The sequence below is a fragment of the Tenrec ecaudatus genome, chromosome 10, assembly GCF_050624435.1.
Source record: "Tenrec ecaudatus isolate mTenEca1 chromosome 10, mTenEca1.hap1, whole genome shotgun sequence".
NCBI classification, from domain to species: Eukaryota; Metazoa; Chordata; class Mammalia; order Afrosoricida; family Tenrecidae; genus Tenrec; species Tenrec ecaudatus.
In genome coordinates, this window is record NC_134539.1 from 122,409,073 (window position 1) to 122,424,873 (window position 15,801).

Below are 15,801 nucleotides of genomic sequence, written 5' to 3' on the forward strand. Positions count from 1 at the left end.
TGTTGATAGCCTTCTTGACTCCCTGTTAGGTATTTTTCTGTGTCTTTTAGTGTATGAAACCCAGGATAGGTGAATCTATAGGATTCTTGGACGGTACAGTGGAGGACTTGGCAGGGGTGGGGCGGTAAGTGGGAGCTGATATTAAGGAGTTCAGGAAGAAACTGTTTTGCAACTGATTGTGATAGAGATTGTACAACACTGCTTGATATGACTGAACTTTGGAACAGTGTGATGTCTGGATTAGCTCCTAATACAATAGTTTCAACAACAAACAAACAGAAATGCGGTGTTGAGGGGGGGGGGCAGAAAAGTGACCTAAAGTCCATCGGTAGACATTGGAACATCTCCCCACAAGGGATCGCAGGGAAGTGATGAGTCAACCAAGGTGCAGTAGAGCACGGATGGATCACACAATGTTCCTCTGGTTCCTTGTACTGCTTCTCACTCTGGACTGGACTGGAGCAGGTACAAAGGTATAGATAAGAGATAAAGCTGATAACATGGAATTCAAGAACAGGAATGGGAACAGTGACACCATAAGGGTAAGGGGAAGGGGGGAAGAGAAGGGGAAGAAGGGGGAGCTGATCTCAATGATTGGCACATAACCACACACCCTCGTCCAGGGGGAAGAACAGCAGAAACCATAGGAGAAGGGAGACAGAGGTCGGTGTGAGATATGAAAATAATAATAATTTATAATCTAACAAGGAGCCACGGAGTGGGGGTGGGAGGGGGGAAAAGAGCAGATGATACCAAGGCTCAATAGAAAGTAATGAACGATGGCAACATATGTACAAATATGCCTGATACAACTGATGTATGGGTTACAACCCATACATCAATAAGAGTTGTAGGAGTCCTCAATAAAGTGATCTTTTAATTTTAAAAAAATGGTTACAAAACAGTAACATAAGCCAGAGAGGGGGAGGGGGGAAGATTCTGATTTGAGGTTTGGCTGGCATCTATCTGTCTTCTTTACCAACACCACAGCACCTTCCTACAGAACCAAAGCCTCTTTTCAAACTGACAATCCCTGATAGGGACAGTGTACCCAGTAAGGAATATTAACAAACTCTTTCAGATGTTTTTCATCCCATGTAGTAAAACACAGGTGAGACTGTTCAATAGCGATTAGTTAGTAAGCTTGTACTTAACTTGCTTACTAGGTAATCCCACCAAGGAAGGAAAGAAGACACAAGAATGGGACCCCAGAGACAGGAACCCGCTTCACTTAGCCCAAGTCCCAAATCTCATGGTTAGTGGATAAGGAGAGAAGCCAGAAGGGAGGTTTTGATGGCACTGGTAACAAAACAAAACAAAAGAGAAGGAGTGTGTAAAGTGACAATAAGCATTACTGATTAGTGGAAAATATAGGAAAATCTACCTAGGTTCTTGTAGGTTTTGTTTACCCAGTGTTTTTTAATTATGTGCGCAATATCTAAATATTGTCTATGTACCCAAATAAATACATAGCAATAACTGAGTCTGTAAGTCCTGAGCTTTTGTCTCTGAGGTGATGAAAACCTTTGGGAAACAGTGCTGAGGATTGCACAACACTGTGAATACAGCGAATGGCACTGAACTGTAAAGATGGGTAATACGGAAAATGTTGGGTCATGTGTCTCATAATTATATTTTAAATATGATTTTATCAAAGTGACATTAGAAATAACAATGAAAAACGTAATTAAAAAATCAAAATGAGCATTATAGCTAAAGTCCTCTTTAAGTCCCCCCAGCCTCCCCCCCACCTGCCCGCCACTGCTTACATCATAAGACAGTCATTCCTCTCTGATTAGGAGATGATTTCAGCTTTTCTGGCCAACATAGCCTCTTCACTCTGGAATCAGGGCAGGTAATGGAGGAGATACTGGCATGAGTCAGGATTTCCTCAATTCTTGGATATATACAGTTTCAGAAGAGAATCATTGAGAATTTTCTCAGTCCAACCAAATCATGATGCAATTAGGAAAAAGAAGCAGATAGCCTTTCCTTTAAAAAATTTACATATTTTACCCATTTGTATATCCACATGCAAATTTGTCTGATTTATAGTATACATACATTTTTGTTGTTGTTTGGGCATTAAAAAAAACTTGAGAGGAGGCAGATCAAGCCCAATTAATCTGCCACCATTAACCTTTAAACTTTTCACTCAACTTTCTGTTCTTCTCATTTCTGGGAGACTATCATCATTTCAAAGTGATATCCCTATTTTCTTACCTCCTCATCTTTCTTCTTTCAACTCCCTTCTCTCCAATTCATCCAAACATAGTCAGATTTCATAATAAAATGTCCTGGTTTTCTTACCAGTCTTCATTGGCTTCACATTAAAAATAAACCAAAAAAACAAGCTGAAGACCCAGAAATAAAAACATCAGCATACAGGCAACTGATCTTTGATAAGGGCCCCCCTGAATAACAAATGGGAACCAGATTCCCTGTTCAATAAGTGATGCTAGAAAAAAATGGATATCTATCTGCAGAAGAATGAAGCAAGACCCTTACTTCACTTCATGCACAAGAATAAACCCCAGGTGGATCACAGACCTTGAAATAAAACCTCAAACAATTAGGGCCACTAATGAGGGAATTGGTACAAACCTGAGAACCTTGGCACAGGAAATACATAGGCTATCAGAAATAGGGAAGGATACAAATACAGAGGAGTCACACATAGACAAGTCAGATATACTGAAGATAAGACACCTGTGTACATTGAAAGAATTCACCAAGAGAGTAATAAGAGAGCCCACCGACTGGGAAAACATCTTTAGCAATGACACATCAGACAGAGGCCTTATTACTAAATTGTACAATACTTTGCAAGCTTACAATAAGAGAAAAACTAACTGCCCACTGAAGACCTGAACAAAAGTTTCACTGAGTCTGAAATCCAAATGGCCAATAAACATATGAGAAAATTTTCTTGATCATTAACCATAAGAGAAATGCAAATTAAAATGAGATACCACCTAACACCCTCAAAGATAGCCCAATTCAAAAAATCAGAAAGCAACAAGTGTTGGAGGGGCTGTGGTGAGATAGGTGCTCTCATCCACTGCTCGTGAACCTGTAGGTATGTCCAGTCACTATGGAAATTGACTTCGCAATATCTAAAACAGATGGAAATCGGGCGACCATATGACCCAGCAATCCCCCTCCTGGGTATATACCCAGATGAGGCAAGAAACAAACCATGGCCAGACATCTGTGCTCCAATGTTCATTGCAGCACAATTCACAATTGCAAGGAGTTGGAAACAACTCAAATTTCCATTAACAGACAAATGGATTAAAAAACTGTGGTACATACATACAATTGAGTATTATGCATCACTAAAAAGCAGTGATGAACATCTGAAGCATATCACCACCTGGGAAGAACTGGAGGAAATTATGCTACGTGAAGTAAGCAAAGCACAAAAGGACAAGTACAACAAGAGTTCGCTGAGGTAAATTTCTAAAAAAAAGAAAAGAAAAATGCAAAAGGGGCACAGGGAAAAGGCTACTGTATACACACACTCGAGGGGTAAGGTCCAGGTAGTATGGCAGGGGCCAGACAAAATCCAGGGGTACATGTGATCACCAACTAAATAGGAGGTGAGGGGGAGGAGAAGGGGAAAAAAAGATGTGGGTCTGGGGAATGGGCACTGACCCATCCAAGGGGAGGGTATTGTTTGTGCCTCTACAGGGAAAGAGGGTCCAGACTTAAATCTGGTGTTCCGGGATGCCAATGCAGTGTGCCGGCATGGAGAGGGGAGCCAGTGGAAGTGCCTGAGGACTCGGCCCCAATACCAGCTACCAGCTACGTGGACAACTGCTCCTCTCCCCAGAAGAATTTACTTTAGAAGATGGCACTGAAGCTGCAGCTAGGAGAGAGGGATATGTCTGATCAGAGCACATGGGAGCAAATGAGTGGGGAGGAAGAGAGAGTGGAGCACATCCTGGCCCACCAGGCCTGGAGGATGATATCCCAGCTCAGAACAGCCAATGCACAGAGTGGACCATATGACTGATCCCACTATGAGACATGCTATCCATCATTGGCCCAGGGCCCTAAGGGGGACGACACCAGAAACTCACTGCTTGGATTGGCCCGGACTGACCCTGCGACAAGGAGGCAAAACACTAAAGGCATGCAGCAGAGCAACAGGGAAGCAGAGCAGGGAGCTCCTGAGGGAGTACAAAGGACAGACTCTGGGGCCATTGGACTTGACTGGAGGACACATCTAGATTTCAAAAATCAGACCTTGATCTATTTAGAGGGTTTTTTTCTTGTTAAAGTTTTAACATAGTTTCTTTGTTTTAATAAATGTATTCTTTTCTGGGTCATTGGTTTTCTTTTTGTTGTCATCGTTGTGTTATCTTTTGTCACTTTGTCTTGCTAAGGCTTGTTTTTTTGTGTGTGTATCATTATCTCTGCAGATCTATCTACATAAAATAGTCTGTATGAATAGTTGGAGGAGAAAACAACAAGACCAATGGTCCCAGGGGAACATGGGAGAGGGGGAGGCGGGGGAAAGAGGGTGGTGTTTACCAACTCAGGGACAAGGAAGCCACAAGTGATCCAAAATTAGTGGCAAGGAGGCTGTGAGAGGACTGGTAGGGAACAAGCAAGGGCAATGTAACTGAGAGAAATTACTGAAACCCAGATGAAGGCTGAGCATGATCGTGAGACAAGAAGAAAGTAAAAAGAAATAGAGGAAAGAACTGGGAGGCAAAGGGTATTTATAGAGTCTAAATACAGGCATGTACATATGTAAATAGATTTATATAGGATTGTGGGGAAATAGATCTATGTGCATATATTTATAGGTTTAATATTAAGGCAGCAGATGGACATTGGACCGCCACTCAAGTACTCCCTCAATGCAAGAACACTCTGTACTATTAAACTGGCATTCCATGATGCACACCTTCCTGACACGATCACTGAAGACAAAAGTGTGCATAAGCAAATGTGAAGAAAGCTGATGATGCCCAGCTATAAACAGATATAGCATATGGAGTCTTAAAGGCTTGCAGGTAAGCAAGCAGCCAGCTAGCTCAGAAGCAACAAAGCTCACATGGAGGAAGCAACCCAGCCTGTGTGATCATGAGGTGTAGAAGGGACCAGGTATCAGGCATCAAAGACCAAAATATCATATCAGTGTGTGCCCACCTTCCTGATATAATCACTGAAGATAAATGGGTGCATAAGCAAATGTGGTGAAAAAAGTTGATGGTGCCTGGCTATCATTGTAAATGAGGGTGAATGCAGAGTGGAAACCCAAAGCCCATCTGTAGGCAACTGAACACACACTTACAGAAGGGTTGTGGGGAGGAAACGAGCCACTCAGGGTGCAGGGTAGCAATGATGAAACACAGACATACCAGAGGGACTCCGCAGAATTCAGCCTAGGAGAGTTGCATAGAGGGAAATTCAACGCAGCTGGAACATAGGAGGAGGATTATAAAGATTAGTAGGCACAGGCCCATGGGGTTTTGAGGGGCTGGGGGCTTTTGGCTTACCTCATTGGAAGCCGGCTGGGCTTGACCTTGGCCCCACCACTGTCTCTGCTGGAGCCTGGACCATTTGGAGCCAATGGGGGGCTTGGTATCAACACAGCCACAGTTTGCCCCTGACTGCCTCTGGGCAGGGACTGGACCCTTGTAGCTCCACTGGCAGGGATTGGACTCAGCTACATTGTTCCTTTTGTTTCCATCTCTTCTCTATATTCCTGCACAGTCTAAGCGATTTTACACTAAAAAAATTTTTTCTCCTCTTTGTCTCTTTCCTGTTCTCTCACACTCCACTGCTGACCTTCAAACCACTCCCCTAGGGCATTTACACCTGCACCACACCCAGTTAGGTGAGCTCCACCCTGTGCAGCTAGCCTGAGGCTAGGTAAGCCCTGCTTTCCCTCCAGGGGATACTCTGGCCAACTTCTTACAGGGAAATTCCTGCCTGGGTACCTGGGGGCATAGGCAGCTTGGCCAACACTCGTCAATATTCCAAGCTGTCGTAGGAACCTTTGCCTAACCTCTGCAACACCAAAGACAAGCCACCAGCCTTCTGGAGCACTCCCCTGAGAGGGAAGCCACAGGAGGGTAAAGTGATAGGTTAATTCCATAGTGAAATTAGCTGTAGGCAGTTTGAAGAAGCAGTCCTACAAGTCTCCCAGAGAGAGCCAGTGCTCTTCAACTCCCTGGAAAATGGCACCTGGCTTCTCTAAAACACCGCAATGCAAACAGCCATCAGCCCCAACGACCTCAATGAAAAAACAGGAGTAACAAATGGCAATGGCAGAAGATGTCCCAAACATAACAATATGCATAGAAGAAGCAGACATTGAGCTGCCACAAAAAGAACTTTTCAGAAAGCTGTTTGGAGTCACACAAGATATGAGGGAAACAATACAGAAAAAGGATTAAATGATAGAGTAGATAAAGGCCACACACCAAAGGGAAATACAGGAGCTTAGGGAGGAGATAACAAAAACCAGTAGCAGAAACACTGACCTTGAGAATCGACTGGAGAAAGCAAATAACTACATCAGTGACTTGGAAGACAGCCAAGTGGACTTTAACAAATGCAAACAAAAATCGAATAAAATTATCAGAGAAGCTGGAGAAAACCTAAAAGGTATGTCTGATACTATGAAGCAGAACAACATTAGAGTTATTGGCTTACTGGAGGAAGACACACCAAGAAGTCATCTGCAACAATAGTGAGACAATTCTTGGAGGAAAACTTCCCCAGCTTAATGAATGAAAATTAGGAGGCTGAAAGAACACCAACTAGACTGAATCTCAAGAAGTCACCAAGGCACATAATAGTTAAACTACCCAACTTTGAGGAAAAGGAGAAAATCATGAGAGCAGCTAGGGAAAAACAAGCAATCACATATAAAGGTTCCCAAATAAGAATATGCTCAGACCTATCAGCAGAAGCTATGAAGAAGAAGAGAGAGTGGAGTAACATATTCCCTAAATTGAAGGAAAACAACGCAAACCCAAGAATACTCTACTCAGCCAAATTATCAATCAAGATAGATGGAGAAGTAAGAGTCTTCCTAGACAAGGAAAACTCAAAGAATATGTTAGAAGAAACCCAGCCCTACAAAAGATTCTTGCCGACCCAGTATGGGCAGAATAACAACACTCATCAAGCATAAATAAGAGACTGCCACATATAACCACCTCACCCAGAGGGTAACAAAGAGAAAACAGACCCCAAGATAGCATTGGCTTAAGGATGGAAAGAACTCAAGAATGATACACACACACATGCACAACAGGCTAATGAGAAAGGAAAGTAGAAAAACACTCAACACAAAAGGTATAAGATGACATTGGAGTCCGCAGATGGATATAATAATCCTGAAGAATAATGGCCTCAACTCAGGCATCAAAAGACTGAGACTAAACAAATAAATAAAATAAAATAATAAAAGACTGAGACTAGCAGACTGACTTAGAAAACACAACCCATCAATCTGCTGCCTACAGGAGACACATCTCAAGGCTACAGACAAAAATAGGCTGAGAATCAAAGGCTGGAGAAAGTCAAACAAGCAAACAACAGTTCAAAAAAGCAGGGGTTGCAATCTTAATCTCTGATAAAATCGACCTCAACATGCAAACCATAAAAAGAGATAAGGAGGGACACTATATAATGCTCAAGGGAATGCCAGACAAAGAACCACTAAGCACTGTAAACATTCCCCAAATGAGAGACCTACTGAATACGTCAACCAAACACTCCAAAAGATTAAAAAAGAAATCATAGCCTCAACAATTATAGTGGATGACTTCAACACATCACTCTCTGAAAAAGATAGATCACAGGGAAAGAAATTCAACAAGAAGGCTAGAGATCTAAACACCACAATTAGACAATTTGACCTGATAGATATTTACAGAATTTTTCATCCAAATACATAAAATTCACATTCTTCACAAGGTCACATGAAACATATTCAAAGATAAAGCACATGCTAGGGCATAAGGTGAATCTACATAAATTTAAGCACATTGATATCATACAGACCTCTCTCTCTGACCACTGTGCCATAAGGCTGGAAATCAACAAAAGGAAGATGAAGAAAACAAGAGCAAACAATCGGAGGATGGATAACGCTCTACTGCAAAAGGAATGAGTACTGGCACGCATGAGAGATGAAATTAGGAAATTGCTGGAAACCAATGAGAATGAGCACACGACGTACCAAAACTTATGGGACACAGCAAAGGCAGTCATCAGAGGAAGTTTCATAGAAGACCAGGTAATATCGCAGGGACCAGATCAAATACAGGGATACACATGGTAGATAGCTAAAAAGGAGGTGGGGAAAGAAAATAATAACAATAATAATAATAATAAAGAAATGGGTAGCGGGGCACAGGGCACTAACTGACCCAAGGGGAGGGTATTGTTTATATCAACACAGGGAAAGAGGGATTCGACTTCAACCCAGACTGCAACCCAGTTCTCCAAGGTGTGAATGCAACATGCCAGCGTGGAGTAGGGAACCAGTGAAGAGGTCTGGGGCGCCGGCCCCAATCCCAACTACTAAGTGGACACCTGCCCCTCCCCCCAGAAGAATTTATTTCAAAAGATGGCATTGAATCTGCAGCTCCAGGAGAGGGACATATCTGATCAAAGCACATGGGTGCTGGTGAAAGGGGAGGAGGAGAGAGTGGAGCACATCCTGGCCCACCAGGCCTTGAGGACAATGACCCCAATTAGAGCAGCCAGTCCACAGAGAGGACCACATGGCCAGCCCCACTATGAGACATGACGCCCCTCATTGACCCATGGCCCTGTGGGGGACAACACCGGAGACACAGTGTGGGAAATTTCACCCAATCTGATCCCACCACACCAAGGCAAAACACTAAGGGGGTGCAATATAACAGCAAGAGAATGGAGCAGCGAGGTCCCCAGGGAATGCTGGAGGTGGACTTTGGGTCCAGGGCGTGGTGCCCAACAGATTGAACTGGAAAACACTCCTAAAGGCCAACAAATGATCCTTGAACTAACTACAAGCTTTTCTTTCTTGTTGTGTTTTGTTTTGTTGTCATTGGTTTGTTGTTGTTGTTTTGTTGTATATTGTTGCTTGGTTTTGCTCTGTCTTGTTTTTGTGCATGTTATTATCTCTAAATAAGATAGGCTGGATGAACAATTGAAGGATAAAACAATGGGACTGACAGTTCTGGGGGGATATGGGAGAGGGGGAAGTGGGGGAAAGGAAGTGGTGTTAACAAATCCAGGGATAAGGGAACAAGTGATCCAAATTGGTGGTGAGGAGGGTGTGGGAGACCTGGTAGGGCATCATCCAGGGTAATGTAATCAATAGATATTGCTGAAACCCTGGTGGGGACTGAGCATGATAGTGGGACAGGAGGAAAGTCAGGGGAAATAGAGGAAAGAGCTAGGAAGCAAAGGGCATTTATAGAGGTCTAGATAAAGACATGTATATATGCAAATATATTTATATATGAGGATGGGGAAATAGATCTATGTGCATATATTTATAGGTTTAGTATTAAAGTAGTAGAAGAACATTGGGCCTCCACTCAAGTACTCCCTCAATGCAATAATACTTCCTTCTATTAAATTGGCATTCTTTTATGCTCACCTTCCCAATACAACCACTGAAGACAAAGCGGGTGCATAAGCAAATGTGGCAAAAAAGTTGATGGTGCCTGGCTATCAAAAGATATAGCATCTGGGGTCTTAAAGACTTGAAGGTAAACAAGTGGCTATCTAGCTCAGAAGCAACAAGGCCACATTGAAGAAGCACACCGGTCTGTGTGATCATGTGGTGTTAAAGGGATCAGGTATCAGGTATCATCAGAACAAAAAATCTTACCATAGTGAAGGAGGAGGGGGGAGTGTGGAGTGGAGACCCAAAGCCCATTTGTAGGCCACTGGACATCCCCTTACAGAAGGGTCTTGGGGAGGAGACAAGACAGTCAGAGTGTGATGTAGCAATGGTGCAAAATACAACTTTCCTCTAGTTCCTAAATGTCACCCGCCCATATCATGATCGCAATTCTATCTTGCAAGTCTGGCTAGACCAGAGGATGGACACTGGTACAGATAAGAACCAGAAACACAGGGAATCCAGGGTGGAAGATCCCTTCAGGACCAGTGGTGTGAGTGGTGATACTGGGAGGGTAGAGGGAGGGTGGGTTCGAAAGGGGGAACAGATTACAAGGATCTACATGTGACCTCCTCCCTTGGGGATGGACAACAGAAACGTGGATGAAGGGAGACGTCAGACAGGGCAAGATATGACAAAATAATAATTTATAAATTATCAAGGGTTCATGAGGGAAAGGGGAGCGGGGATGGAGGGAGGGCAAAAAGTGAGAACCTGATGCCAAGGGCTTAAGTGGAGAGCAAATGTTTTGAGAATGATGATACCAACAAATGTACAAATGTGCTTGGCACAATGGATGTATGTATGGATTGTGATAAGAATTGTATGTATATATGGATTGTGATAAGAAGTGTATGAGCCCCTAATAAAATGATTAAAAATAAATGAAACAACTTTCCTCTAGTTTTTAAATGCTTTCTCCCCCCACTATCATGATCCCAATTCTACCTTATATATCTGGCTAGACTAGAGGATGTACATTGGTACAGATAGGAACTGGAAACACAGGGATTCCAGGACAGATGATCCCTTCAGGACCAGTAGTGAGAGTGCCAATACCCGGAGGGTGGAGGGAGGCTGCAGTAGAAAGGGGTACCAATTACAAGGATCTACATATAACCTCCACCCTGAGGGATGGACAACAGAAAAGTGGGTGAAGGGAGATATTGGACAGTGTAAGATATGACAAAATAATAATAATTTATAAATTATCAAGTGTTCATGAAGGAGGGAGGTGTGGGGAGGGATGGGGGAAATAAGCTGATATCAAGGGCTCAGGTAGAAAGCAAATGTTTTGAGAATGATGATACCAAAAAATGTACAAATGTGCTTGGCACAATGGATGGATGGATGGATTGTGATAAGAATTGTATGAGCCCACCAAAAAATTATTTTAAAAAAAACACTGCCATTGAGTTCATTAAAGCTCATAATGACCCTATATGGGTTTCCAAGGCTATAAATCATTGCAGGATTAGATAGACTCCTCTTTCTTCCTTGGAGCAGCTGATGGGCTTGAACCATTGACTTTGTGGTTAGTGGTCCAATGCTTTTCCAACAGTGCTCAAGGACTCCATTGCCTATACAATAAAGCCCCATTTCCTTAGACTGCCATTCCATAATCTAGGCCTCAAACTATATTCCAGTCATCATCTTCTGAATATTCTGAGGGCATGTCTATCTCAATAGCATTACCCTAGTTGTAATCCTATCTAAATTCTCTCTTGTTAATTTACTTGAATTTACTCTATCCTTCAAAGCAGTGCATTAGATGATGTGTTGTATCAATGAATTTTATAATGTAAAAATTCTATACTCTTTTTGGTGCACCATTTGATAATCCATTTCAATAACCAAAAAAATGTTCAGATTCTCAGACTCAGTAATCCCACTCCTGAGAAATAGGGGAAAGGTTAGTTCAATTCTGATACATATGCTTCATTAAGTACAGCTCTTTAAAATTATAGTTAAAAGTACTATGTAGCCAATGCACATACTGATGATACACAGGAAAATGAAACAACAAAATTGTGATTAAATCTGAAAGCCTAGCAAAGACACTAAAAAAAAAGAGTTGCTTTTGTGATGTAGTGGGATGGTAAATGATCCTTCTTTTCTTTTACTTGAATATCCTTTGTGTCATCTTAACACTGTTTTTTAAAAAATCATTTTATTGGGGCTCATACAATTCTTATCACAATCCATACCTTAATGCTGTTCTTATTCTACATGGTTGCTTTAAAGAGTAATCTGCAGTTCAAATTCAAGATAACTGACCAGACTCATGGGATGAATATTTTTCCTCATATGATTCATTAAAGGAATTGTTAAAAGCATTATAAACACAACAGTAAAAAGAATGAAAGGGGAGGAGAATGCTATAAACTAGGATTAGGTCCATCTTTGAATAAGACAAAGAATCCAAAATAAGTAGGTAAAAGTTTCCATCTTTCTTATGTTCTTAATATCCTGAGGTGGTTATCTCAGTGTGAATTAATAAGGATAGGTTGGAAAAACATCACTCCTGCCTTTTAATCTTAAAGGGTACTTTTAATTTTTGCCAGGAGCCCTGGAGTAAGGTCTTGTTTTTTATTTAATCCCTTTGATGGGTCATGGGGAGCAGTTACAGAGACTTCTTCTTAGTCACTTCCACTAATAGATCTGCTCAACAGGCCAAAGAGCCAACTGAGGGGAGAAGCCATTTTCCACGGGGTTTGGAGTTCCTGCAATGAATGTGCGCCAAGAAGGCAAGGCTTTGACTACTCTCTACCTGGAAATTTCTCAGGGTTGTTGTTGCAGCAAGTAGCCTCGAAAGGTGAGGTTACCTCTCTCTCTCCAGGACAAAGAGCATAGGTTTGTACTACTTACTCGGTGTGTGTGTTGGGAGGGGGGGTCTATTTCCTAAGCAAAGTGATTCTTTCCAGGCCTACATCTGAACTCCTCTGTCACACCTGAGGGAATCATACAGCAAGGATAACTGACACAGGCATGATGCTCATGCTGCTTGTTGTGCTGTAATGAAATCCTTGGTCATTGACCCAGAAGTCTCATGGCTCCTGCCAAGATCCATGAAACAGTAACAAGCGTGTTTATTGGCCTATAAAGAGTGTAAAATCTTAGACTTTGACAACTTCCAAGTATATTCATTTCTATTGTACATTTAGAGACTGAAAAAAGAACTATTGGGGGAATTCCCTGAGCTGTACCTGGGCCAGTGACTCAATTTACTCCTTAGTCCCACCAAGCACACCCCTCTAACAGGAAGATCATGATGAAACTTCAATGTCAACTCAGATGCTATATGCAACAGACCTCAAAATGTCAGGATAGTACCCTTTCCTGAGGAAATGGCCATTGGTTTATCTGGTGAAGGATTGAAGGAATCATGACCATACATGAGGGGGCTTCAAAAGCTTCATGGAAAAATTCTATTATCTTTTAATTCAATTTTCCACAAACTCTTGATTTATTCTTTTGGAGATGAGTCTCTCTTTCAGTCAATTGGCTCTAAACTAATGGAGTGTCTGCCATCACTCCAATTGATCCGTTCCGGACTGCTGCTGGTTGTATAATTTGATCAAGTCACGTTTGGGCTGCTCAATCGGCTTTGCCCCCGAAAATATCATGTTCTTATTAGCCATCTCCATAGTCAGTCTTCTTGCTGCCTCTGTTTGCTTCCATTTATTATATAATTGTTCCCACCTTGTTTCTGAGGATTACGTGAAGCCTCATCAGCCCCATGGCTCTTAGGGAGCCCCGTTTTCCTTCCTTTTCTGCCCGTCAACACTGACCTCGGCTAACAGTCATACTTTATACTAATGCCCCTCGGTCGGTACGTTCCTTATGACTTTCGGAAACATCAGGGAAGGGGCGCTTCAAAAAGTTTGAGGACTAATATTAAAATATGTCTTTTAAAAAGTTATTAAAAGATAGGAATTTTTGTCCACGAACATTTTGAAGCCCCTTCGGAGAGTGCCCTCCATAGTTGCCTGATGGGTTTTCCAGCATGCCACAGCACATTCGCTTTAGCACTGCCTACTTCTTTTTTTTTTTTTAACAATTTATTGGGGCTCATACAATTCTTATCACAGTTCATACATATACATACATCAATTGTATAAAGCACATCTGTACAGTCTTTGCCCTAATCATTTTTTTCTCCTCTTTTCTTTTTTTACATTTTATTAGGGACTCATACAACTCTTATCACCATCCATACATATACATACATCAATTGTATAAAGCACATCCATACATTCCCTGCCCCAATCATTCTCAAGGCATTTGCTCTCCACTTAAGCCCCTTGCATCAGGTCCTCTTTTTTTTTTTCCCCTCCCTCCCAGCACTGCCTACTTCTCTCAGAGTTTTTATTCCTTCCTCCAGCATTTGCCATGCCGGTTCTGGGATTTCTACTTCATGTAGAGTGAACCATCGGTGTTTTCCAAGGCTCCAACACGTGTGAAATTCTGTATCACAGAATATAAAAGGGTTCCACATTAACAGACTCTCTTTTCCAACTGTATTCAGTACCCCGTCATTCAGTACCCTCAAGAGTTGGTCTCATATGTGCTTTCCTGACTGCTATGGGTGCACATTCGCTAAATCCCTCAGCTCCTTGGGTGCAGCATCCTTTTCCTCCCTTAGCTGTGAGTTGGCTCTAGTTATTGTCTGAATCGGGTTAGATCCTACGGAGGGCATGAGTTGCCCTGCAAGGCAAGATCCTTGTCATCATTTTAAAAATTGAGCGAGTGCTAGACTTTAAGGGGAGAGTAGATTATTTTTACAGGCTCAGATATTCAGAGTGCATTGACCCAAATGTCTCCATCCCAAATCAGAGGGTCCCACTTCTTCTCAGTCAGGGCCCCGATATTGGCATAGCCAACTTGACAAGGTAGAAAACCCAAGATTCTTGGGTGCTCTGCTACTCTTATAATTAAGTCCTGATCCTGGTCTTTGGGTTTTTTTTCCCTCCAGCTGCAGGCAAGGAGAGTATTTCTTGCTGCCAACAGAGCCTCTGGCTTTCACATTTCACTTTGTATCAGTGATTAATGATCCTCAGCCTTTCATTATCTTTCTCCAGTGCATCAATAACCTTGACAAACAGCCATTCAATTCTGTTTCTCTTTTCCCTGAAATTCTCCAAATGTTCCTCCAGTGTATTTTTTTCCATCCCAGTTCCCAAGCCAAGGGTCGACGTCTACACCAGTGATCATGTCTTTATTATAAGCCAGCTGCCAGTTGAAAACAGTTGTATAATACCATTTTGAGACTGTTTCTCATGATAACTCCCTGGTACCAACTGTCATAGGCCAGGTTCCCCAGGAAACAGACTCTGAGGCTGAAATTTATATGCAGAATATTTATTGGGGAGTGCTTTAGGAATAGGGTTGCCAGATAAAATAGAGGCCACACAGTTAAATTTGAATTTCAGATAAAAAATAATGCTTACTTTAAAATATATACTTTAAAAAATCGTTTTATTGGGGGCTCGTACAACTCATCACAATCCACACATCCATCCATTGTGTCAAGTACATTTGTACATTTGTTGCCATCATCATTCTCAAAACATTTCCTTTCTACTTGAGCCTTTCTTATTTGTCTTAGTATTCTTATTTGTAAGCATTATTTGTTGTTTATCTGAAATTCAAATCTAACTGAGTGGCCTGTATTTGTACACAGTAAATTTGGCTGCTCAAGAGAACAACACTGATGACAGCTGAAAAATAGTAGAATTCAAAGACAGAGACGTGGAACCGTGAAGCAGTTGCAACCAGGGCTTCAAATTGGTTCATGCTGGTCCACCCCTCTGCTGAGAATTTGCTTTGCTACCCCAGATATACTGAATCAGAATCTACATTTTAAAAAGAGCCCCAAGTGATTCTTATAGCTCCCTAGGTGACTCTCATGTATATGTATATTCTGTATTATATATAAGAATCACCTGGGGATCTTGTTAAAATGTAGATTCTGATTCAATATGTCTCTGGCGGAAATGCAAATTCTCAACAAGGGAAACTGGAATATACCATTTCAAAGCCCAGTTAGGACTGAGGCTTCAAACTGACCCCACACAGAAATCTAGAACGGTGAGCTTCTCAAATTTGTCCTGCTTCATTCCCTGTCAGAAGGAACACAAGGAAGAGAG